Raw genomic sequence first — 26487 nt, forward strand, 5'->3', positions numbered from 1 at the left:
CTGTGAAGGCAATATTTGTAGCCACACTGCACGCTCCTGGCTCTACCCCTGTCCACAGGCCACTAGAGTGCTATTTTATGTTTGGACACTACAGCAATCAATATGTTTGCTCTCTAAGAGAAGGTCCAAAAATCCAACATTTTTACAGCCTTGTTGGCCCCAGGGCCAACCAGCTGCATGCCTGTGCAGCTTAGGCTCCCAGGGGCTCTGCCTGGAGCTGATCCCGCTCCCAGCCTCAGCCACAGCACTTACCAGTGCTCTTGCTACTGGGAGCCAGCAGCAAGCAGCTGGGACAGCATCTCTCTCCAGATCTCCAACCATCCAGAGCTTTTCGGGAGGGCTTAGATTCTCCTGCTTGCTTTGTCACCTGCAAAATCAGGCACTGAGATGCCTGGACCATTTGCACATCACTGGTTCTCAGCTGTGGGAAGTTGCTCAGCAGTGGTTCATCTCCTCTCAGGACTTCAGTGCTTGAGGTTGTCACAAAGACAGGATGATATGCTGTTTGCAGTGCCTCACTAGTGCTCCCACAAGACCGAGTGATGAAGTAGTTATGGGCATCTACAGGCAGCAGGTAAAGCTGTTGCAGACCTTGTAAAGGCAGCTGAGGATCAGAGCCACAAATGTTTTGTTTTGCATTGTCATTTTAATGTGAGCTTTGGAGTCAAGTGGTGTTAGTTAGGCTGAATATAAAATCTGCATTCTTTGCCCTCAGGTTTGTGAGGATAGAATAAGTAACATGGAATCTAAAAGCTCATATACAGAAATTAAAGGCAGATAATTCCCTGCCCTTTTCAAAGTTTCTCTTTTTGTTTTTCTTCTTCTTTTTTTAGATGTTTGGATTTGTGACTGATCAAACTTATGTTCACTGGACTTTGTCCCTGAATGCCGGAAGGCCAAACTAACCACCCAGTGAGCTGGAAATGGATGCAAAAGCCATAACCAATGCCAGAAAGGTAAATCAATGTGACAGTAATAGTCTGTGGTCAAGATGCAGTGCTCAACTTGAACAGGAAAAGAGAAGATGCAAAAAGGCTCTTTCTTTGATTAATTGCTGGGTTCAAGTGCTTGGAACTAATGAAGAGTTTATTTTAAATATGAAAAACTAAGGTTTGAGTTAAATTTCTACTTCATCATAGAATCACAGAATTATAGAATGGTTTGGGTTGGAAGGAACCTGAAAGATATAGATCCAACCCCTCTGCCATGGGCAAGGACAGCTTCCACTCCATCAGGTTGCTCAGAGCTCCATCCAACCTGCCCTTGAATACTTCCAGGGATAGGGCTTTACAGCTTCCCTGGGCAACCTGTTCCAGTATCTCACCATCCCCACAGTGAATAATTTCCTCCTAATGTCTTATCTAAATCTCCCCTCTTCAAGTTTTAGTCCATTACCTCTTGTCCTCTCACTACTTGTCCTTGTAAAAAGTCCCTTCCCATCTTTCCTGTAGGCCCCCTTCACTGCTTTTTCTGGAAAGCTAGTTTCTAGTCTTTAGCTCCAACATTACTGGTTGCCTTTTCCTGCATTATATGCTCTTTCATATTATTTCCTTTTCACATGGCAGCATTCCTTCAGCTGTCTGTAAGTTTCAAAGCTGCTGACTGTGGGTCTCACAGAAGCATGTGAGCCTTATATGCATCTCATAAAGTGATACTGCAGGCTTGTAGTGTTCATTTTAAGCAATTACAGAAGAAGACAGGAGGAGAGGATGATGGACCAAATTGGTCTAAAGTCTATTTCCATGTGTTTATGAATGTCTAAGGGAAACATGGGAATGCCTTTGATCAGCCAACCATCAAGAGGCAGAAAAGCACCAAGAGACACGTCTGCTTACAGAAACACAGTATAGTTGGTTAAATATAGTCGGTTAAATAGCCAGTGCTGATCCTTCCTGGCCAACAGAGTAATAAAGAGTTCCACAAAAAACACCCTTGTTCTAATAACTATATCCAGTCCTTTATTGGCAATGGAGACCTATCAGGAAGGTGAAACAGGAGGAGCTTTGAGACAGGTGTAACTCTGCAGAATTAAAGAGCTTGAACAACTCCTATCTTCTTTGTGCAGCATGAGCCTCAAAAGCCAGAAGGGTGTCATGATGTTAGTGCATGTTCTCACTGTGAATGGCTAATGTACAGAGTACCATGTTCACCAGTCTGTAGCAGGTTGCCATTGTCATGCAGAGCTCAATCCAGTCCATCCATCCATCTGTCCATCCTTCCTTTGTATGGAGAAAGGCCGTTTCAACATACCCACAATAAACAAGACATTTACAAGGCATTGTACACACCTGGGATATAAAACCTGGACTGTAAAAACTTGTCCATATATAAGTAAGGAGACGGCAAAGCAAGGAGTGCTCAGATTAGCCCCATGGCTGGGCAAACAGCAGAACACATGTGCTTACATGCACTGCACCCAGGCACTGGCACGCAAGCCTCAAGATGCAAGCCTGGGGCTTGCAGCATTTGCTAGCATTCATGGAGTGGCAGAGTTTTCATTTTCTCTGGGGGACATCAGCAAGGACAAGAATCTTTGAAGAGTTCCTGCCACCATAAACTATTAAATATTTATTTGGCTGGAGCTGTCAGCATCAGGAAAGAACAATTCAGTCAGGGTGTTTAACACATAATGCATGAAGCAGCTGATAACCTTGAAACTGTGGCTCCAGAGGCAGCCCTGCCTTGAGAATTAGAATGTTCCCACAGGATGCAGATAGGATTGAGCAGAAGGAGGAGGGTTGGGAGCATTACTGAGAAAGAGTAGGGAAAATAGGCTCAGCTAGAGAAAAGCAAGGTTTTGTAGGGTGTACCTGCAGAAGGTGAGGGGATTCTGACCCCTGTAGGTAGCCCTTCCCACTGCTGTGTCCTCTGCAAGGGGGTTTTGTACATGGGTGCAAAATGACTTACAGCCCTCTTGTGAGGCAAGAGGTTTGTCTTGCTATAACCTGCTCCCACTCTGTCCTTATAAAATGTGTGGAGGAGTGAGGAGCAGGCGAGGCACTCACTCTCCTTCAGATGCCTTCACAGGCTGTGTGAGCCAGCCCTGCTCATCACTGCTGGTAGAGAGACAGTGGAGCAGCGATCACATGGCACCCTTGGAGATAGCTCAGCTAAACATCCTCCTCTGTGACTTCAGGAGCACAAACAGCACCTGACACTCTCCAATGGCCATGCCCTCTTAGCCCAAGTCCTTAGGAGCTCATTGAGGCAGAGGAGAGGGAAGGGGGTCTGCAGTAAGGAAAGAACAGAGAAAAATTAGTTCACGCAGGCTCAGCTGTGCAGCTGCTGAGGATACAGGAAGCCTAGTTAGCAACACAGCTGAAATTCAATGCTGCATTAGCACTGTGTGCACCTCCAACTTGGGTGTTTCTTGTAGCAGTTGGCCATGCTTCTGTCCTCTGAGTGCCCATGTGGAACAGATCAGCTTCTCCTCCTGTGGATTTCACAGGAAGCCTGCAGAGCTCTTTGCTGGGCATACAGAACCTCAAGTTACCACTCTTAGGCCAAAAAATCTTTTTTTTTTTTTTTTTTTTTTTTTTGTTAAAAAATCCTTCTGAGAGGGCCAGGAAAACCGTGTGGTTTCTACAGTAGTGTTGTCTCACAATTTTGAACCATTTTCTCTCTCCTGAAGCTCACAGTCAGGTTTACAGCTGAGTGAGGTTGCCATGATTTCTGCTTCTGGCTGCTGCCTTTTTGGAGCATCATTTTAAGAGGAAAAAAAAGTTGGTATTAATTTGAAGCAGATTCCCAGTCGGTATCCACAAATAGTAGCCCGTATTTAGGGCCAGAGCCACCATGGCTTTTTTCTTTCTCTTATGCTGCCCAGGGGGATAAGGAAAGTGAGGAAGATCTACAGGAAGGTGGCTCAAGTCCAGCTCTCAGAGACTTAAAAATTCCTCATTTCAAATTGCAATTTTGCATCCATTCAGAGTTTGGGCCTTTCCTGGCGAGTGTTATTTTTCCACAACACTGAAATAAAAAAGTGTCACTATCTGAAAGAGGTTTGTTTTGTTTTGTTTTGTTTTCCTTCCTGTTTTCAACATTTGAAGAAGAGCAGCCACCAGGATAACTGGCTAATTCAGTCTTCAGGAGCATCCATATATCCCCTGATAGATTTTTCAGGGATTTTTGTGCTGTTTTGATAGGCAAATGGCTGTAGGTTTGTGCTGTTAATCCCGGTGCACAGACAGCAACACAGACATCCATCATGAGGTTGCTTCTGTCCCATCAGGAAGAGGACTGAGACCAAGGCCAAAGGTGCTGGTTTACTGCTATATAATATTCTGGTGCACCCACAGCAGCTGTGTGCAGCTCAGGTCTGCACGTCTCAAGAAGAATGTAGCAGGGTTAGAGAAGGGCAACTAAAACAGCTCAGAGGATGGAGAAGCTGCCTTATGACAAAGACTAAAAAGGCTAATGCTCCCCTGTTTGGAGAAAATACCAAGGTTCTGTATGATCAAGGTTTATAAAACCACAGAGGCAGTAGATAAAACATTATTGTGGAGATGTTAATGAAACCCCACAATCATTGAATTATAGAATCATCAAGGTTGGAAAAGACCTTCAAGATCATCAAGTCCAACCATTCTCCCTTCAACTCCTAACCACTAAACCATCTCCTGAAGCACCACGCCCAACCATTTTTTAACACAAGAAGTTGAGGGTGAGAGCATTAAATGAAACGAGTAGGAGATCTCTTGAAAACAGATATTGTAAACTCTTGTCACAGAACAGTGTGGAGTCAGATAGCATCAGCAAGTTCAAAAAGGGGTGTGAAATTCATGAACAATGTGTTCATACACGGATACTGAAAAGGATACACAGGTATAGATACAATAGCTGTGTGTGCTGAGAAAGTCCAGAGGGGAGTGAACTACAGAAAATGGCCAGGTTCTCACACTGTCCCTGAACAGGATCTCCTGCCATTGCCAGATACCAGGTTAAGTGGATTGCTGATGTGATCCAATGGGGCATTCCTCCTGTCCTGCGTTTCCCTGGGAGAAAAGTCCTAAAATACCTCAACATACACATATATATACTGTGCACCACAGGGTCTCTGTACTATCCAGCCAGTGGCCCAAACACTGAGATTGTCACCAGAAAGGACAAATGTAATGTTGATTGCTGTCCTTCTGGAACAGGAATAAGACAATTTAATAACAAATAAATAATTGTCACAACCAAGGCTACCTGAACTTTGACAGGTGTGCTATAAAGGAAATTGGATTTTATTGCCAGTCCCCCTAAACTTCTGCCTCACAGAAGTTTGTTGTGAATTCTTTTCCAACAAATAACTACATCTATAGATTTTAGCAGATACCTTAACTAGTCGCTGTTCTCAATGGGAAAACTACATGAATTAAAAATCAAGGCTTTTATAGGTAGGGAAAGATGAGAGTCATATAAGATTACTGAGTAAAAAAGGGATCCTTCAGCAGCCAGACCTTCAGCTGAAATCCTGCAATTAATGCAGGGTGGGGCTCTTTTGAAAGGTCTCAGAGGAAGACTTGCCATTCTCACCATGAAAATATGCTTCCAGCAAACAAATTAGAGTGTCTGTGTAGCTGTTGCTGCACAGAAAGGGAAATAAGTGGAAGTCCTTTGGGGTTCTTAGTGAGAAAAGAAAAAAAAGAGAACACCAAAGCAGATGCCCTTGAAAAGACTTCTCAACCAAAACCAGAGTCTCTATGAAGGAGCAGGAGTGAATCAGCAAATCCCTGGGCCCACTGCTCTGCTGTTGAAGCAGTATCTAACCCTGCAGACTGTACAGCTGCAATGTATCCTCACCAATTGATACATCTCTAGTCTGTAAATTTTATTAGTGATTATGGTATCCTTTCTAATCACCTCAGCAGCAGAAATGTGGGTTCCAAGTTCTTACTCACTTGAGACATTCCACTGACTTGGGAGAGTACAGGCAGGCCCTTCCAACTGCACGCTGCAGGGCAGGAGCTTATCATTGTTACTTGTCTATAAAATGTTATTATTTGTGGTTGTCATGGTATTTTACCAGTTGTACGAAGAACTAGATCCCTGTAGACACAGTATTGCCAAACCCAGCAACTTTAATGGCTTAATTATCAGAATCTTCAAACAAGAAGCATTGTGTTCTTTGCTGTCTGAGCCCCTGTGTTTCACCTTCACTCTTGTCCATGTTTGAATGACCTTGGAAACAAGCAATCAAGCTGAGGGGCTCGGCACATCAGTTCTCTGCAGAACTGCAGCTTTAAGGAAACCATGAAACGCTGTGCATCTTGATACATATCTTAACAAGAGAAACCAGTGTTATAAGCATGGATTCAGTCATCTCATCCAAAAGGTACTTAGGGTCAACATATTTGCCGCTCATAGGAGCCCCCTTTCATCCCTCTGTGACGTCTGGTCCTCAGTCCTAAGAGTCAGCTCAGAACTCAAAGGGTATAAAGAGTCTTATCCAGATCCTCTGCACGAACACAGATTTCACCCTTAGAGCCTTTAGGAAACACTTACAGTGTGGTTTAGATGCATGAACCTTACTGACTTTCAATGTAAAAATTACATTCTGTGGCAGGTTTAGTGGAAACTAAGGATGAAGATCAGAAAGAAGCATCAGTATATCCTCTATGTTGTAAACACACAATGCTTTCAAAAAGGTGGGCTGCATTCAGTTCTTTATTGCTGCTTGTCCCTTCCTAGGTAATAAAGCTCTACATGTTTAGTGAGAGTTTACTGTGACAAATGTGTATGTTTTGTTGTTATAGAGAATTCTGTAAAATACTACCCCCACTTTATTTTTAGCATGCTATCAGCATGTTCATTACAAGCAGATTGGAACATGGCCACCTACTTCATAAACAAATCAAAATAAAGAAAGGGGGAAAAAACAAACCCCGAGTCATAGCCTTGTCCTCCTGGCAACACTGAGTCCATCATTATGCACTGCTGCCTTACTTAGGGGTAAAAGCAGTTAATCTGTTGTTGGACTAAGTAGCATGACATTGAATCCTGGCCAATTTATTCACAGCACAGCAGAGAATCAGTTGCAGATAAAACGAATAGACAGCTCACCTCCCTAATAAGCTCAAATGTCTGCTTTCTATTCCAGATAATTCGTCTCTGTCTGCTGTAAAGTACACATCACCTGTACCCCACTCAGGAACAGTAAACACTTACTCATTGTAATGAAGAGGACTGCCTCTGGCAGATTAATTGCTTTGACTTTCCTCCTCCATAAGTAAAACAGTTGCTAGGGTTTTTTATGGATATGTTATTTCAGTGCTTCATCCAAACACTTGGCAGAGGAGCAAGTGCCCTAGACACTCCTTAAAACTCCCAAGACCAAGCTCTTTGTATTATTTTATATTTTTGTAGGCTTGGCTTAAATAAATAGTGCTTTACCAAGTAGTGGTTTCAAGGAATTCTCTCCATGTTTGGGGTTTTTTGTTTGTTTGGTTGGTTGGTTTGGGTTTTTAAAATGATTTTGCCTTTTGTTATTTTGCTTTGTGAGGTTTTTGTTTTGTTTTGTTTTTTTCTAAACAAGTTATGTAGCACAAACCAATCATGAAGATATTCCTGTTCTTGGATGCTGAATTTTTAAGTCCTCCCTGCGAAGGCAACTTGAGTTACTTTTGGTCCTATCACTGGCCCTGAGTGAGCCTGGCACCCATGACATCCCTGCACGTACCTTCACGAAATACTGAAACTAGCTCAAATCACAGCCATGTAGTAGAGTGAAATAGCACTGTGAGAGAACTTGCTTATAATTTCTGGCCACTCAGAAAGAAATTCTGGAAAGGCCATGGAGGACCACAGGTGGCCTATGGCAGTAGCCTGCAGCCACTCTACATGGCAGTGTGTCTGCCCCTCTTGGCCATCTAAGCTGACCGATCCAAGGTACAGAAGGGTTTTGTGTGCAGATGGCAGCTAAAGTAGGGCAACACCTGTGCTCTAGCTCAAGTTGACATTGCAAAGAGAAACACTTTTGAAGTAATAGATAAAGGATGCTTGAGAAGCCATATGGTCAAATGATGACAAAGGTACCAGGTGTTGGCATTGAGATTATCTTTGATCAGCCCCAAATGGGATGTGCTTCAGTGAGTTGCAGGTGAGCATCCATGTGGCTTTAGTGATCTGGAGAATGATGCTATCATGTTTGCTTGTCTTGCAGAAGAATAACAGAAGGTTATTTCAGGAATGCAGGATTTGAAAACCTTTTTGAAACCTTTGGGTGGAAGGTGCATGTGTAACTTTTGATTCCTATTCTCACCATTGCCAGAACATACGCAAGGGTAGCCTCAATTTATGGTGCTTTCTGCTTTCTCTGCAGTGATGAATATCAGTTCCACTTCATCAGTACAGGATGCTGACACCATCTGTAATACAAATCCTCTTCCTAGCCCATGCACTTCAGCATGGAAGGGAGAGTTACAACATGAGAGGCAAAACAATCCTTCACTTCTGGTCCCTCGCACTAGCACAGCGACAGAATAGATTGCCTAAGCAGTAGGAGTCTGAAAGATGGAACCGTGCTCCAGGACACCACTCTTCCATGGCTCATGTGATCAGAAGGAGAAGCTGGGGTCTTCCCTGGCTGTACAGAGAACCTCAGGAGCTGGGGTAGTGCCTATCCCTACTTTACTCTCTTACACAACTGGATAACACTCATTTGGCTACCAGCTTGTTTTGCTACTTGCCTGACTTTTTATTTTCCAACAGCTGGTATCCATCTCCTGTGGAGATAGTCTGTAGCCTCTGATCTTCACGTAGTTCAGCAGAGCAGTTCCATGTTCCTACTCAGGAAAGCAAAAACGGTCACTGGTGCAGCAAGCTGGACCCCTTTCTGGCAGAAGGCACCAGCCTGCCTCTGCAGGGGAGAAAGCTGGCTCTGTTGAGGGAGCACATCTTGTCCCTATAGGCAGAGGAAAGATACCTCATACATCTCTGTACAATGCTCCTTCTGCATAGTCCAACAGCAGTATGTTTTTCACTAGTGATGAGAAACATGACTATATCGTGCGTAAAGGGATTGGTAAGGACAGTTTCTGTGCCTTGAAAGGTACAGGGAAATCAGAGCATGCTATAAGAAAATGTTAAACAAAGAGATCTTTGGATGTGTAGGCTATGTAGGATGACAGGATTCAACTCCCCTGGCTGGTTTGTGCACAGTCCTGTGCCTCCTGTCAGGGCAGACATTCCCTTCCTCTGGACAAAGAAGCAGGCATGACTGCCAAATGATTGAGGAAAAAGGGAAATGTTTTTTTCAAGCATTGCTTTGAGGTCTGAGGACCACAGGGTCATTTTTATAAGATTCTCTTCAAAGGGTTGTTGGTCTCTGTGGGGCTTCTTCCAGTTATTCCCAGGACCACTCGTAGTGCAGAGGGTGCAGCCCACTGCACTAATGGTGCTGCTTGCTGGGTGACTTGGCTTCAAAATCTTAGTGGCAATATAATGACTGGCAGTATTGGCTCACAAAGGTCGAATCCAAACAGCAGTTGGGGCTTCTGTGCTGTGGATGATGACACCTTCTGGAAGCAGGCAAGCTTCCTGTGAACTTCTGAATGTTAAATCCCCTTATAAAATCAATCAGCTTCAGAGAAAGCCCAAGAAAAAGAAACAGGCTTTGGAGAAAGCCCAAGGGCATATTTCAGAGCACGTTAGATTTTAGCCCCTACTGCCAGCTATCCATCTGTCCTGCTAATGTACTGCATTATGCAGCTAAGTAATGAGCCTACAGCTCCTTTACTGGCAGGATTATAATTGTGAGGGGACAGGGAGTTAAATTTGTTATGTGGGACTCAGGGGGAAGGACCATAGGGGCATTTTCTCATGTTTCATTTAAACACAATTTGAGTACACATTGTTCCAGTGAAGTTATCCCCATTAGTGAGAAATACGTCCTTTTTCCTCACCATGGGGAAGCTGAACTGTGGCTCAAAGGACTTGCTACAGGGGCTCTCAAAGGTGATGTTTCACTGATATGAGGTGGTGTCTCTGAATCTGGTAGTGCTGCCTCAACATAGCATTGTAACAGGTAGACCAATCAGAGCAAGGGGAACATGCTTTTTTTAAATTTTATTTTGTCTGCAAATTAAGAGAGAGAGATTTTAGACTGTCCTGGTTTTGGCAGGGATAGAACTAATTTTCTTCTTTGTAGCTAGAATAGCGTTGTGTTTTGGATTTAGTATGAGATTTGGTATGAGGTTAATGGTCATAATACACCAATATTTTTAGTTGTTGATAAGAAATCAAGGACTTCTCAAGGAGGGAACATATCTAGAACAGCTGACCCCAACTGTCCAAAGGGATATTCCACACCATATGACATCCTGCTCACCATATCAAGCTGGGGGAAGAAGAAAGAAAAGGGTGGATGCTGAGAGTAATGGCATTTGTCTTCCCAAGTGACCATTACATATGGTGGAGCCCTGCTCTCTGGCCTGCCAATGGGAAGCAGTGCATGAATTCCTCATCTGGCTTTGCTTGCGTGTGTGGCTTTTGCTTTACCTATTAAACTGTCTTTATCTCAACATGCAAGTTTTCTCTTTTACCCTTCTGATTCTCTCCCCCATCCCACTGGGGGGAGGGAATGAACTACTGTGTGGGGCTTAGTTGCCAGGTGGAGTTAAACTATGATATAGACACACAGCTCAGAAACGCTCCAGCAGTCCCAGCTTGCCTTTCGCTCATGTGTGGAAACTACTCAGCTGGCACAGGTGGCTTCTTAAGGTTCGAGCAGCATGGATGGGGTAAAGCAGGACCAAGCTTTGGCCAAGCACCTGCTCCTTCGCATTTGCCCTCACCTCCTAATGTCCTGTTTGCTGGCTGAAGAGATCCCTACAGATTCTATTTACAGGGGTCAGCCTTTCCCAGGCTGTTTTGGGAATTTAACCTTTTGAAAAGGAATGGTAGCAGGCGGCACATACACCTGTTATTACTCTTTAGCATCCTCTAGTATGGTTAGAAATTGATCTTTGCAGTGGTTTATGGATTTAAAAGCTGTTGTGCTTTCAGTTAATTCCTTCATTTTATCCACTTGAGTCATTGATGACATGATTGTTTTAATTTTAGTGGCTTTTGTCTTCCTTGGAATGGAATTGCCCATTGGTCGTCAGTTTACCATCTAAGTAAGCTAAATATAAGAGTCATTATATCTTGCAGTCATGGTGGGGAGAGAGGATTTGTAGTCTGTATGTTTTTGTATCAGATTTTGGCATTTTGAATGCAGAAAGGGCTGCATTTGAACTCCACTTAGCTACTGAGAAGTGGCACTTCTGCTTTATGTCGCTGAGGTGTTGTCTATAGATTTCCAATAAGGTTTGGATCTGACCTACTGTGAAACCGCAATGTCAGAATAAATGGAATGTTTTCAAGTACATTTCTTGCATAAGTGCCTGCCTTAGTTTTAAAATAATAACTCAGTTGATATTTTAGTAATTCTACATTTCTCTTTGATTATAAGCTTCTTGTGCTTATAAAAGTCAATTCAAACTATTATACACATGCTACACTTTTGGAAGAAGTGAAGAATAATAGAACCTGAAAATTGTCAGTAACTTTGACAACAGAAATCAGAGCCATCATGAGAGGCATGCAAATGAAAAGACTTTCAAAATGAGAAGTTAATCAGGAAAGAGTTTGATCCCAGGGCAACATGCATGCCCCACAGAGAGGCAGCTCAGGTCTCCTGACACTCAGAAGTGCTCCAGTTTCAAGTTAAGTGTCTCTTTCTCTTACACCATTATGCTTCAAATGCAATTGAATTTCCTATAAGCTTTATGCTTGATGGAGCAAAATAATGTTCTAATTGTTGAAAGACTGGATATTGGCCATAGTAACTTAAAAAAACAAAGAGAGTCTGCTGAATTCTAAAATAGACAACATAGCTTATACTTGGGCTGGCCAGACTTAGTGTTAGCTGTGGTGCTGCCACAGATCAGCTTCTAACACTGTCAAAGAAATACCCCCGTCAGAGAGCCCAGTTCTCCAGCAGGACCACTCTGCTAGGGAAAAGGTTGAAGAACAATGATCAAGCAGAAATAAAAGGCCAAACTGCTGCAGCTGCATTGCTTGAAAAATAGAAGCCCATGCTGAAAGAACAAGGATTGCCTAGGACTGCTAGGGCAGCCAATACTGTACTGATAGCAGAAGGCAAAACCAAGGTATAATTCTGCCATTGGCTCCTCAGTGGGATAAATTACAGTGTGATCACATTACCTAAGGCACATTTATGCTGTGTTCTTTTTTTCATCAGGATAAATACCTGATTTGGTTCATTTTTGAAAAAAAATCACAACATTTATTGGTTAATTGGGTTAATAATAAATCTTGCATACCACATGTATGCATACTGAATGGTTTCTCTCATTAACACATCATACGCCCTTTGAACCTGGTTATCTTCTCATCCTTTATAAACAATAAATCTAGGCCATAATGAACAGTGACACAGGCACCCACATACCTAGAAGGTCCCACCAACCATTCACCCTGGCTTGTCAAGCCTCCAAAACCAGAGAGAGGTTGTTGACATCCCTGGGAGGTACCTCATGTACGGCAGCATCTCTGCTTTGCCAGGCTGGCCTATGATTATAGAAGGCTGGGGATGCCCTACCAGCAGGACAGCAGTTCACACACACACACACACACACACTCACTCAAGTCCTTTTGCAATTGCTGTGCAAATTATTTCTCACCTCACTGGGGCACTGAGTGTTTTAACAAACATCTCACAGCTTTGGTTATCTCTACACACAACGAGAGAATTAATTTAACCTGGACAGATGAAGCCCAAGACTTTAAGCTTTTGGGTTTTTCTTTTACATTTTTGGGCTCATGAAATGAGTGAATGATTCCTATACTCATTTTCCCCTTGCTTTTCCTTCAGCTCAGGTTGTCCCATCTAAGCTAGGAACAGTATCTGCAAACATGCTGGAATAAGTTCCACCACTGTTTCCTTAATCCAATCAAGCAGAGTTTAGTCCTGCTGAGAACTGCTTTAGACCTGTGCCAGAGGCATCAGTGACACAGACAAAGCAGGAAGCTCCTCAGTGCCTGCACTGCTGAAGTTTCATCTGCTATAGATTTGCATCCTGTATCACTTAACCTTCCCTGCGATCTCTCCCCAGGTCCTCTGACCCCTTCTGATCTGTGCCACATCTTCTCCTTCACCCCTGGGAGTACAGCCTGGAGAGGACAGTTGTGTCAGCCGGTTGGCCTTTGGCATGGACCAGGGCTCAGTTCTTGCTGCCTACTTGCCAGTGGCAGGCTCTCCATCATGTGTGTATGTGTGTGCATGTCCCTCTCGTCTACTCACGTGCCAGTATTGTGAGTTATCCGTCACAGCTCAGAGACCTCTGCCTCCTCTCAAATTTGTTTAAAATTAGCTTATGGATGTAAAAGCTATCATTGCCTGTGTGTGAGGGGCAGGGAGGGCAGAGCCACAGAGATGTAGCTGTGTAAGCATAATTCACTTAGGAAAACAGGCTAAAAATAATAAAGCTACATCATCACATTTTTTCACAATGCTTCACAAGAACTGGAGTGGTACTTAGAGCTGTAACGAATCCCTATTAAAACCAAAGGGAAATAGGTGAGGACAGAAAAGCAACCTATATCCTGCTTGCTCTGCCAGGCAACACCAGATCATGGTGCAGGAGCCCCTCTCACCACCCTGTTCCATACACCCTCATTTACACACAGGCTGCAGCACAAGTGCTGAGCAAAGCCCTTGGCTGCTCCTCTCCAGGTTAGCATGCAGAGACCTCATTAAAACCTCCTCTTGACTGAAAGGTTCCTCTACCTCCTAAACAGGTTTTTGAAGACAGCTCATTAACTTGGTGTTAATCTGTGTTCCCGAAAGCAGGCTAATTACCCAAGTTCACAGGCTGGTTCTCTGGGACCTCTGCTCGCATTTGCATGAAGGACAAATATGACTGTTCAGGAAAGGTAAGACTGTAGGAGTAGCGGGACTGTTCAAACCAAAGCTTTGCTAAAGTTAAGGGTAGCTGAATGTGTGTGTTCACCTCTAATTCTGCCTTTTTAAAACATTGCTGCCCGAAGATGACTATTCCTGTCATGACTAACTTCTAGTGTTTTGTGGTTTGGGAGCCTTTGCTGATGGAGGTGGTTGGCACGTGCCAGGAAGGCTCCTGCTGCAAACAGCTGATGCACTGAGAGTAAGATAGGAAGAAAAGAAAGACACAGATAAGAAAGGACCACAAATAACTGCTGAGACTAAATCTGCCAGTACAGCAGGTGGTGGTCTCAGCACACTGGGAGCTGAATCACTGCAAAGCACTGTGTAGTAGAGCATAGACAGGGGCTAAGCAGTGCCTTCTTCAGCAAAGTCTGCAGAAAGATAAAAGAGAGGCTTTGGGCATGGGGACCCTGCACAGTGGTACAGAAGAAAGTGTCTGGCTGCAAATAAACGTAGGGGGCAATAGCTAATGGCACTGAGTGCAGTTCAGAGTCAAGTTCTCAGTGGGTGATGAGCCAAAAAGGAAGGTCACTTGTTTCTCTGCTCCCATTTTCCACCCCCTTGCACCCATGGAACATCTCTGGCCATGAAGAAGGGGATAGGAGTGGGGCCATGGCTGAGCCACCAGCCACCACTTCAGAACTTTGCTTTCCCCCTTGAAAATTAGTTGTACCTAAGATGGGTAGACAATTTTAGGATGCTACAATTCGTTCCTTTTCTGAAGCTATGTTTTGCTGTGGAGACACTCAGCTGGTCCCATCCTCTAAGCAGTAAGGGATAATGCTGAAGCCAGGACACTTATGTCCCTCATTTATATACACCTCCCAGGGGTGTTTTTGCGGCAGGTTGATTGGTGCAAAGGAATTGAATACCATGCTAGGAGTCTGTGCCATACGAGACCCAAAGGAAAACAGGACAGATGCTTTCTGGTAAAGAGAGGAAGAAAAGGTTGACAATTCACATGGTGCAATGCTGTGAGGGCTGCAATAAAAAGAGGAGTCGACATTTCTCTTTGATGGAGCCACGTTCCAGTGGCTAAACAGACTTTACAGTCAAGAAAAAGCCACATTGATGCTGCAGTAGAAAATAGTGAGCGTACACTTCTATTATCCCACTCCCCAGGATCATTTGGCTCCAAGTCTAGCAGCAGGATACAATAATGTTCCCAGCAGAAACAGCTGGTACAGAGACAGGATAGTGTCTGAAATGGCCTGAGAAACACCATCACCAGGTGGCATTTATCAGCTGTATGCAAACACTGCGCTTGGGTAAGGCAGTCTATGAAAGGAGATCTATTTTAAAAAAATAAATAAATAAAAGTGAAGTACAACTTAGCAAAGAGAGGACTTGTAGCTGAAACCTCCTTTTTGGTATAGATGGAAGGGGAGGGAGTAATACACAGCTCTGTTAAGCTAGGCTGTTGGCTTTAAACCAAGGTAATGAGGCATGCGGGTGCTTTGACAAGGAGCCAGAAACTGCATTTTGCCACTGATTTGACTTCTACCTTTTTTGTCTCTCTTAAGCTGACAGTAAATTCCTCACAGTCCACTGAGCATATCAAAATGGGGCTCAGGCTAGGTCTAATGCACTGTTAATTGAGGATCTAACCTTTTAAAGCACTACTAGGAAAATAAATCGCTTAATTAAGTATTTCCAGTTGTGGAAACCACCCTCTAGGCAATTTGCACCACCTCTTCCCCCTTTGCACACACAAAATATAGAACAAAAATGGATATGCTCTTTTTTTCCCCCTCACACACTGTCTCCTCCACTCACTCCTTCTCAGCTGTCCTTCCTAGGGCTACTTGCACAGGAGGGAAGATTATGCTAGTGATTGGGTCAGAGTGGGAGGGTGAGCTCCTGGCTCTGCTGCCCACAGCTCTGGACAAATTTCTTAACCTCTCTTTGCAACACCTTCTGCATCTATATGACCTGCAGACAAGCAATGTCCTTTCACCCCACTACTCTGCTCGTTAATTAAGTGTCCACAGAGCAGTTTAGACCTTTAGGAGATGCTATACAGAAAGGAATTGAGAGTTTGTTAAGGCCAGAGCCCTGTCAGTCTGTTCCTTGGATAGGATATTGTTCAGCTTTCAAAATCCTGCCTTTGGGGAACTGCAAGTGGCATGACCCCACCACCTAATCAAAGGTGCAGGACCACACCAGGGAGCTACTGGTGGCCTGCATAGGCAGGGTCTGTGTAGGAGGACAGAGGTACACAGGAAAATACACCCAGTCATTTTGTACAAATCTGCCTGACACCTTAGAGAATCTCACCATGAAAGAAAACCTGGGTTTTGTACAGAGGCAAGCCTCCTGAAAGGAGAGCATCAAATCTTAAACCTTCTAGAGAGAGTACTTTTTTTCTCCAGATGCAGTACCATCACAGCCAGACTGAAAATGTCACCAGTGGGCTTCTGGATCCTATTCATGAGATGAACATGAAGTTTCTGCTGGAGAAAAAATTGCGTTAGTGATCTTTTAACAACCACCTCTAACTAACTTGCAGTACTTGTCCCGCACCAGATAGACTCCTTGTATCTAAAAGGTGCCCTGCAGAAAAATGATTGAATTAAAACATACCTGTGTCTTTGTGCACAGTGTCTAACCCATACCAGGTCCCCAGGCAGGTCCTAGTGGCTGTATTCTGTCCAAGGGCATCTCTATGCTACCACTGGCATCTGCTAATGTTTCTTCTTTATGACTGAAAAAATTTCCCGGCCTGCTTGAGTTCTGCCTGCCTGCTGCTAGGTACGACCACAAATATTTACAAATGATGGCTTGTAAGTGAGGAAGACACAGCATGTCATGCATCCCATTTGCTTGCACTGCTTGCAGACTCGTTAACTTGCTTTCTCCTGCAAATCCTTTAAAGGCTGGGAGATGCTGTGTCCAGTGTCTCCCATCATGGCAGCACAAAATACCAGCGATGGGAGTCTAGCTTGGGCTCAGGACATCAAGTGCACAGGGCTGCTCTGGGGGCTGCTGTGCATGCCAGGTTTGAAGGAAGCACCAAAAGCACTTTGGGGCATCCTGAACTGTCAAAGGGTAGTGTTCCTCTGCTGGCAGGAGACAATTGCCTCAGAGTTTGCTCACTCCTCACAATGAAAGCTGGCCAGCTGCCAGACAGAAACTGTATTTCAAGCTACTTCCTCAAAACCAAGGAAGAAAGGGATTTCTTTGTTCCTGTCATGAAAACAAAGGGGAAGTGGGAAAGCCACATTTGTGATTTGGGTAGAAATTTTACTACCCACTCCAACAGGAAGGGTGTTTTCTGACAAGCTGTCCAGGACCTCTGTTTTTTGCTGCAGCACACCTCCCAGCAGTGCTGGCTCTATCACTCACTGGTGTGTTTTGACAAGGAGCTGCACTTCTTCCGACATTATAAACTCCGAAGAGGCCAAAGCAATCTCCTCACCTGACCTTCTGCCTCATGCAGGCCACAGAAGAGCCTGAGTTCATTCTACATGAAAATTAGACTGGAATAATCACTGCAGAATTTATCTTTAACAGCCCCCAGAAATAAAAAGCCCTCAGAAAGACAATGTTCTCTCTGAGCAGAGCAGTAATTATTTGATTATATGGGACATTTCAGACCCTTTTTTATGCAGGTGCTATGAGTTGTTCTACCTGTGCCTGTTTCTAAGTGAGTTTTAGGTATCTTAATTGATGCCACATGATGTGTCCATAGGAACAGGTGAGTCATTTGGCAGATCATGTGAAGCCAGTTGGTGGGTCTCAGCCCCGGTCATAGTGGAGAAATGTCAACATCACAGGGTGCTTCCATGTGTCCATCCCACAGCCTAAATGACTGAGGACCCCTCCACTGTAAAGAAGAGGTTTATGTAAGATTTGGATAGATGCCTCTGGTCTCTGGCCCTCTCAGTGTGCTACTTTCACTGGCAAGGAGCTGGAGCTATCTTTAGGATTCAATGGGGAAACAAATCTTCCAGTGGTCTCATTGCTTACTTGCTCTCTGTTGCCTTAAGTACAATGACTAACAACTGAAATGGACTTTGGGATGTTACCTACAGAACTCTGTAATGGTTTCCTGCTTTTTCTCACTATTTACAAGCTATTTTAAGTTGTTCTACCTTTCCTGGACTGCCCAAGAGGAGCTGTGTTGTGCACTTTCATCAGCTGATTCTGCGAAATGTCAGTTACGCTGTCCTGCTGTTAGTAATACATTTCTTGAACGATTTAAAAATAGCACAGTAGGAAACATTTCCATCTTCTCTCTTCTGGAGGAGAGCTGAGGGGGAGTTAACTCTTTTCTGCTTCACTGGAGCAAAAACTCGTACCACCTTCAGGTGCTCAGGGACTGGAACCAGCTACTGGTGCCAGCAGGGCAATGCAATGAAGGCGCTAATCAGAGGGCCTTGCCGTTGTTGGAGCCACCAGCAGTCCTGGCACATGTGGCTGCCGTGGCAGTGCAGGACATGGCAGCACTGGGCATTGGAATGCTGACCTGCCTCTGTCCTGCTTTTACATCATGCTCAGAGGGCTGACCAGACAGTGCCAATAGGGTGAGCTGATGCTGATCATAGGATCATAGAATGGTTTGTGCTGGAAGGGATCATAGACATCATCAGACCCAACCCCTCTGCATAGATAGGGACACCTTCCACTAGATCAGGTTGCTCAGAGCCCTATCCAGCCTGGTCTTGAACACTTCCAGGGATGGGGCCTCCACAACTTGCCTGGGCAACCTGTTCCATTGTCTCACCACCTTCACAGTGAAGAATTTCCTCCTAATGTCTAGGGGCAAGGAAGGGCAAGGAGGGGCAAGGAAGGGCAAGGAAGGGAAAAGAGGAGAAAAAAGAGTCAAGGAAGGTTGAAGAAGGTGAAGAAGGTCAAGGAGGGTCGAGGAAGGTTGAAGAAGGTCAAGGAAGATCAAGAGAGGTCAAATGAGGTCAAGAAGGGGCAAAGAAGGTCAAGGAGGGTCAAGGAAGGTCGAAGATTGTCAAGGAAGGTCAAAGGAGGTAAAAGGAGGTCAAGAAGGGGCAAGGAAGGGCAAGGAGGGGAAATGAATAGGCTCAATTACACCCGTTTCACAGGTGCAGAGCAAAGATGACTGAAGGGACCTGAGCATTGCCACCAGGCAACAGGAGTGGGGAAAGAGATACAAGCAGCAACATCTGTCACTTTGGTGTCTCAACAAGCAACACTAATGTTGGACAGTGGTAACATGCCAAGACAAATTATTTGAAAGTCAGCCTTGCAAATACTGACATATAAATCCAGAGGGTTTGATCCTGAAAATTATTCTGCCTGGATGCACTGAAATGACCTGAAGTAGACTCCCCTTAAGTTTAGGCCAGGGACGTGGGCACAACAGTTGATAAACCAGGCAGTGAAGGATTCCTTCATTTGTAGCAAACATTAGGCCCGAGAGTGCTGACAGCCTGGTTAGGTTATGTTGGACAGTTTCCCTTCTGGCATTTGGCTGTGACCTCATGAAAGATGTAAATGCTATTATTTTCCAGTGTCAGTAACTATATATTAAAATAAGCAGAATCCCTTTAGCTGTCAGGTAGGGACTTTGCTAGCAGAAACACAAGTTTAAGGTCATCCATGTTATGGTTAGTCTGAGACTGAGAAGAATTCGAAAACTGCCCCGCAGACCTACAACAGCTACACCCAGTGTTGCACTCGCTTTCCCTTGATGCTGCCTTTGCCAAAAGAAAGCTTTCTTTTTTTTTAATTTTTTCTTTTTTTCTTTATGATTAGAAGGCAGTTTATTTAACTGGCCTTGTATATGTAAAGCTCCTCCCTGTGAACAGTTCCAACACACCCTAACCCTAGAGTCTAAACCTAAGCTGAGAACTACATTTCCCAGACATCCACCTAAGTCCTATAGTACCATCCCATTCTTAAACCTTGTTTTGACCTTGCAGCATCTTTTTACTTTCTTTTCTGGTCCTCCCCCCACAGCTTGTTCTTTTTTGCTCCTCCATCTGTGACGTTTCCTGCAAGGGCACCTTCTCCTACACTTCCCATCTGAGGGCATCTGGAAAGACAGGGATCTACATCCTGTCCCAGAGAGCTGCTTGGCAGCAGCCTACTGTCATAATCCTGGATCTACGAATGTTAGAGCCAACCAGAAAGCAGAGGGAGAAGAAAGATCCTTTTATCACCCAAGCAGTAAATGCATACACTCACCAGATACAGCTTCCTCTGTACTTTTGCACTTGCCATGCACTTTTCCACTGGCCTGTGTCCCCTTTGCGTCTACTCTGGTAAACACAAAGTTGGGAAATACTGTTTCAACTACAAAATGCAGCTTCCTCATTCAGATGACAATTAAATTTTCCCCTGTGCCTGTGGACAGCCTAGGGACATTTAAGTAACAAGTGATCTTAGCCTGCTTGTGTAAGCACCTCAAATGCCCATGCAGCCACTCAGATTTTTTCCCTGGGGGCTTTCCCTGGACACTTGTCTCCTCCAAACCACCCCTACTGAGTGCAGCCCCTTCCAGTTTTGTCTCCCTCAGTGTGACCCAGGTTTTCTAGGTGCAAGCAGTGCAACCACACCAACATAGATTGCTGAAGTCACCTGAAGCTGGAGGAATAGCAGAAGTCAGTGAGAGTTTACTGGCACATGGTGGTAGTGGAGAAACAGCGATGCAGTTAACTACAGATGGCTTGTCTGGGTTCTGGCTGAGGTTTGGTGCCACCTTTTCTCTGCGCCACAGGAAGGGCTACAGGGGAGAATGTTTGCTTTGGAGCTCATCTCATTGAAATGAACACAAGTATCCCCAGCAGCCTCGTGAGTTTGGGACTATGCAGTGCTGCTCTTCAGATGGGCATCTAGAGGTATGTCAGGGTTTCAAACTGCTTCCAGAATGGTGCTATCTCATCCCGCTTTTTCTCATGTGCAAGTATTATTTGTGGTAGGCCATCCTTGCTTTCTCTGCCTGTCACCCTTTAACACACTGATTGGATGGTTATAAATCACAAGGATCTATAGTATTTTGAATCACTCTGAACTTCGGCATTATAGCTAAGGTCTCCAGCAAATCCACTTGATATTGGTTTCTGTTTTTTCAGCAGTGATGTTGTATCAAACCTTCTGGAGCACTCTGATGGGGACTTTAGTTTATTAAAAGAAGTATGGATAGCAGAGCCAAGTTTAGCTGCAGCCAAGTTATTCAGCAAGCTGGGTAGCAAAGCAGAAGGATAACTCTCACCTCTCTGCTGATGTCTGGCTTGAGAGCCTGCAGCTGCTCCAGCTGCAAATGCTGCCATGCGCAAGGGTCCATCCTGAACAGGAATTATCCACACCCACAGCAACTCAGGATTTCAACCTTAGCTCATGCCAAGAAGACACCTGTGTGTTTTATTTGTCTCCACTTGAAAATAAAACTGACCAAGATGCATTTTCCACCAAATAAAGGCCCTACATACATGAGTAGAAACAGTAGTAAATTTAGCAAGAAAATATTTTCCAGTGGGAAAATACTCAGTTGTTAATATCTCTCAGAAAAAAAACCCAACTTATTTTCCATTAACTTCAAACCACATGAAGGAAGGTTTCCAAAGCTGCTTTGCAAGCAGCATTACATCAGTACCACACATGGATTTTTCTGCAAGTTTCCTTGCTCCTCAGGAACCCACCCACATTTGCCACAGTGCCCCAGCCCTTCCCTGAACGAGATGCAGTAGCTGGGAACCCAGGGCTTTTGCATTCTCTGATAAACTGTTTCCTGGGAGGTATGTACTCGGGAAGCCTTTGACAACTGCTGACTAAAACTGGTATGGTCCCTGTCATCTCCACCACTCTTTAGAGCTGAGTATCTGCACTCAAACGTCTCCACTGTATCTGCAGAGATCGTGTCACTGCAAAGGAGCAGCTACCCCAGGTCTGTGAATTGTATTTCACCAAAGGAGAAAAAAAAAGTAGCTAAGTCTGCAGTATGCACCTCCTGTGATTTATGTTTCCTGAGCAATTCTGAAAAGAGGATTTTCATGTAAGCATTGGAACAAACCCAAATTTCATACAAACAGTAACCTCCAAGTTTCGAGCTGCTCTTTGCACATGCATGTTCCCTGCCACAATTGATGCCCCCTGCACAGCCAGGCTGGGGGGTCTTCTCAATCCAGCTGAAATGCTAGACCTTCTTGAGGGATGGGAGGTAAACAGAAAGGGGTAAAAAATATTTTTAATGACATTTTGCAATGCACCTAAAAACAAGTTACTAGGACTAGCTGCAGCCATGGCTTTCTACAAGCACAGCTTCGTTTCCCCAGTAGCAGTGAGTTCCTCTGCTCTAGCAAGTTGAAGTATGTTTTAAAGTGCTTCACACCTGTTAAAAATCCCCTCAGGATGCTGTGCCCTGGTGGCCTTTCCAAGCAGACAGGAGGGGACCAGTGGCTGCTGCAGGGCCAGGATGCAGTGTCTGTGCCAGGGTCCTTTTTTCAGAGGTTTGCTGCTCAGCCTTAGCCAAAGCATTTTGGTGCTGCCTGCCAGGCTCTCGGGCAGTGTATTAGCAATAGCACAAGCTGCCTCACACAGGGAAGTCGGATGAAATTCAATGTTTATCCAGTACAAGCAGTACGTTCCAGAGCAGCATAAAATATTACCTTTTTTCTTTATTGGCACTTGCAGGAACAGTTAATGCTTCATTTGGATAGAGCTGACTCTGCTGTTGTTCATCGTTTATCATCTCTGGATTACTGTGTTTGGAAATTATTTGGCTGATTTCTCTTTTTTTCCTGTTTCACAGATGGCAGTGTCTGTGAAGCATGACACCCTTGCAGGCATTTGACTTCCTGCAAGGCAGGAAGCTCAAGGACCTTTGGGGATAAAACAACCCTCAATATTAATTGACCTCTAATGCTCATGGACTGATGTGCTGTGATTTGCATGATCCTCCCCGACACAAACTCTCTCTGCCCGGGTCTCTGCTTGAAGCTGGTGCTGCTTTTGAGAGGAGCCTGTGCTGGTGATGGACCAGTACACAAGAGAGTGTAATTTTATTGCTGTGCTGCTTAATTGTCATGCTTCAGCTCCAGTCCAACCTCTTCCAGGGTGGGATTCTAGTGCACTTCAGCTATAGCTACACTAAAGCAGCATGGAATAAGCCCATTACTGCAATTTCACATGAAAATAAAAATGCAGAAGCTGCACTTCTCCAGCTGATGTTCTGTTTTTTTCCAGGGTCGATGGCTAACAGAGCTGAGCAGCTCCTGCAGCTGTGGACCGAGGATGTTTCCAGCCCCAAGACACACTGAAGAAGTCAATATGCTGTTCTCCTCTGCTGCCTTATTAGCAGTTAAAAACTAGGAAAACACAATGCCTTCCCCAAACATCTGCCTCATTTGCCTTCCTCTGAGCATAGCAACAGCCCCCGCAGCAGACAAGCCCTCATTACAGCAGCCTGGGGGGAAGCGTAGGTCAAATTCTTCTCGCATAACGAGCTGCAACCCTGTGATCTTTAATAGGATTATACTGGGGGAAAAGGACAGAACTCAGCCTTGTGATTGCAGAGTAACTTATGATTCATGGACAGCAGTGTACTATCTGGGGACATCCTGGACACTGCCTCCTCCTCCCATTAAGATCTCTTTGTGCAGAGACACAGGGTTTGTTCAGCTGTTCCTGACCTCAGTCCCTGACCCTACAAAGTCAGCACCATCCAGCTGCCGGAGACTCGGCTGAGTCCAGAGAGGGATGGAGCAGCCTGGTGAGCAACAGAAATGCCCAGGCTTACCCTCGGGGTTTGCGCCTTGGGGTTGACTGGGTTTTGAACTGAACTGCAAAACAATTTGGTCTTATCTCCTCCTATCCCTATAAAATCCAACTTGTTTTTGCCTTACAGCTCTCCCCTGTAAGAGTACTTCGGTGACAACATGCAGGCTGGCATGTGCTGCAGCACTGGTGGCTCTCGGAGGCAAACTTGGGAATGATGCCTCCTCTCCTGCATGCAATTTTTTTAAGCAAAACTTACAGGACTCTTGCCATTTTTGAGGCTCTCTTAGTCAAATTTGGTTGTAATTCATTAACAGACTGGAACATAAGGGTGACAAAATAGGCAGTCCACAAGATCACTGGAAAATTCATTCCATAGGAAACAGATCTAAACTATACCTAAAACTAGGCAAAGGAATGTGATGTGTTAGGAAGAGGGGTGGATTTACAGGACAGAGCCAGAGCACATGCAGAGGCACATGCTTGTCTCCCAGCAGCATCCTTCAGGACTGCACTCACAGCCAAATAGCCCATTCCCACCCTCAGTTAAAAGCTCTTTCTTCCATGTACAACAGGCTTGCACTGAAGGCTAAAGACCAAAGCAAGGCTGAATCATGCATTTGCCACCTCCCACTGTCACTAATGCACTGTACACACTTAGGAATGAAGGTTCAGGGTTTCTAGAAATAGAGTGAAATAAAATATCATGTCATCTGCCTGAAGATTCAGCAGCCCACATGTTCTCCCACACACGTTGCTGTGAAGGTACCACGCCAGTGCTTTGGGCAGTCCTCTGGCTGGCCCCTCAGCAGCAGATTAAATTCAAGCTCTGACTCCAGAGCAGGAATGTGCTTCAGAGACAAGGGCTCACATCAGCAGCATTTCCCAGGGGCAGTGGTCCTCTCTGCACCAGGGGGAAGCTTGTGTGAGTTCAGGTCAGAGGAGTACTACTAGCAATATTATCAGTACAGCCTTCTTTTTTGTTTCACAGGAATGGGATGATCTTACTGTAACCAAGCCTGAATACAAATCGTTCTCTTCTCAGTTTAGCCCACCCCTTCACTGCAAAATACAAAAGCTGATAAATAAATTTCCTAACATATCCTAGCAGGGAGAAGAGTTTCACCAGAAAGTGTCTATTTATATAATCTCTGCAGTGCTCAGGTACCATGGAAATCAGTAAAGAATAATATGTTGGCAAGCCTGTTGCATTGCAGCTTTATATATCATTCACTGGCTGTTACCAAGCACAAACCTCTTTCAGGGTTTCTTTCCCCAGGCTTGCCCCAGTGAGTAGCTATATTTTGAGATCACATTGTATTTTCCAGAAATTTCACCATATTTTTTTCTAGCCATTTTTCGTTTCCCTGAGCCCACAGTTCCTCCTTGTCTAGTACTCTCCAGGAGCAGCAGCTGGGTAATGTTTATTCCTCTACCTGGGTCCACATGAGGATATTTCTGAACACAGATTGCAGAGTATTTAACATTCCACATCCCAGTACTACTCCTCGACTCTGCTGTGCTCTCCACTCATGTCTTGCTACAGGGCATCCTTTATTAGCAGCACTTTGGGCAGTTTAAAAAATTGCTAAGTCTTTGTCAGAGCAAAGGTAATTTGAATGATTTTTGAGGAATTATTTTCAAATGTTCCACTGAGACCTCAATACATTCCACCTTATCAGATGCCATACTAAGCCTGCAATTTATCTGGTAGCTTCATTTAAAATTCATTTTGCTGGAACATGTACATTTGTTAGACTGCTTATCCCACATTCTGAGGAAACTGCCTTTTAGGAAGGCTTCCGTTGCTGAGAAGTCTAAAGACCAAAGTCCAAAAGCATTTAGTTCCTATCCAGCCCTGCAGTAGTTCACTCATTGAAAGAGATTTAATCTCTGTCTGCAAACTTCATGCTGCCTTCTGATGGCTCATGGGCTTGTTAAAGATTCCTGTCCTCAGCTCATTTTATGTGATTGATTGTGATTGCAAGCTCCAAAACTCTATCCTCTCCTTGCCAGAGTCCAGCAGAAATATCTGGTTTCTCACTGGCCCTGGTGATTGCTGTGGAGCTCACAGCAGCTCAAGTCAGGCAGATAGGCAGCATCCAGAGGACCTGCTTTTAGGGGATAAAGACTAGGGTACATCTTTACATGGATGCTTTACAAACATATTTCTCTGCTGCCAGAGGGGTCATGCATCCTTTTCTTTAAGCATTTGGGACATTAGGAAAAACTTTGGACTTCTGTAAATACGTAAAAAATATTAATTATTCAGCATTGCTGAAGATAGTTCTGTTATTCTGGGAGCAGCCCAATTCAAAAAGCTCTGCAGGTGTAAAGAACTATGAAAGAAACACCAGAATAGAGAGGAATAATGTGTTCCTTAGGCTATAAGCAGTCCCATTACTGAAATACGTGAGAGAGCCCAGCCCTGGGTTTGCTGGCCCACTGACTGTGGGTATATGTGTGTTGAAATGGCAGCTGCACACCCGGTGAGGGGAGAGGGATGTTTGCCTTGCAGTTCCCAAATGATAACATGGTTTTTGATCTCCAGCCCTTGTAACTAAATGCATGTGCCAGTATCCACATTTACAGATTTTTTTGAGGCAGGCATCTTTGTACCCAGCAAGCTCACAGTTTGTCAAACATGCAGGTATCCTAGTTGGGAAGTGATAGAAGGACCCAGAGGATTTCAGAAGGGAAGGCATTTGGTTGGTAGTGAAAAGCAGAACACAAAATACTCCTGAACCTGAACACAGTAGGTGTGAGCAATTAGCTACAAAAGGAAGCCACCCCCAAGCAGACAGGGATTTCGATGTACCACAATCAGTTGTGGAATATTACCT

The 26487-nt window shown here is 44.5% G+C and overlaps 1 long non-coding RNA gene across 1 annotated transcript; it reads left to right on the forward strand.

The window, feature by feature from the left end:
• Nucleotides 1-484: 484 nt before the first annotated feature.
• On the forward strand, nucleotides 485-22840 carry LOC127385521 (uncharacterized). Its single transcript, XR_007889691.1, has 3 exons — nucleotides 485-574; nucleotides 834-956; nucleotides 22680-22840. It is a non-coding gene; the product is annotated as an uncharacterized LOC127385521 (long non-coding RNA).
• The last annotated feature ends 3647 nt before the right edge of the window (nucleotides 22841-26487 follow it).

Source organism: Apus apus, chromosome 5, assembly GCF_020740795.1.
Source record: "Apus apus isolate bApuApu2 chromosome 5, bApuApu2.pri.cur, whole genome shotgun sequence".
Classification (NCBI taxonomy): Eukaryota; Metazoa; Chordata; class Aves; order Apodiformes; family Apodidae; genus Apus; species Apus apus.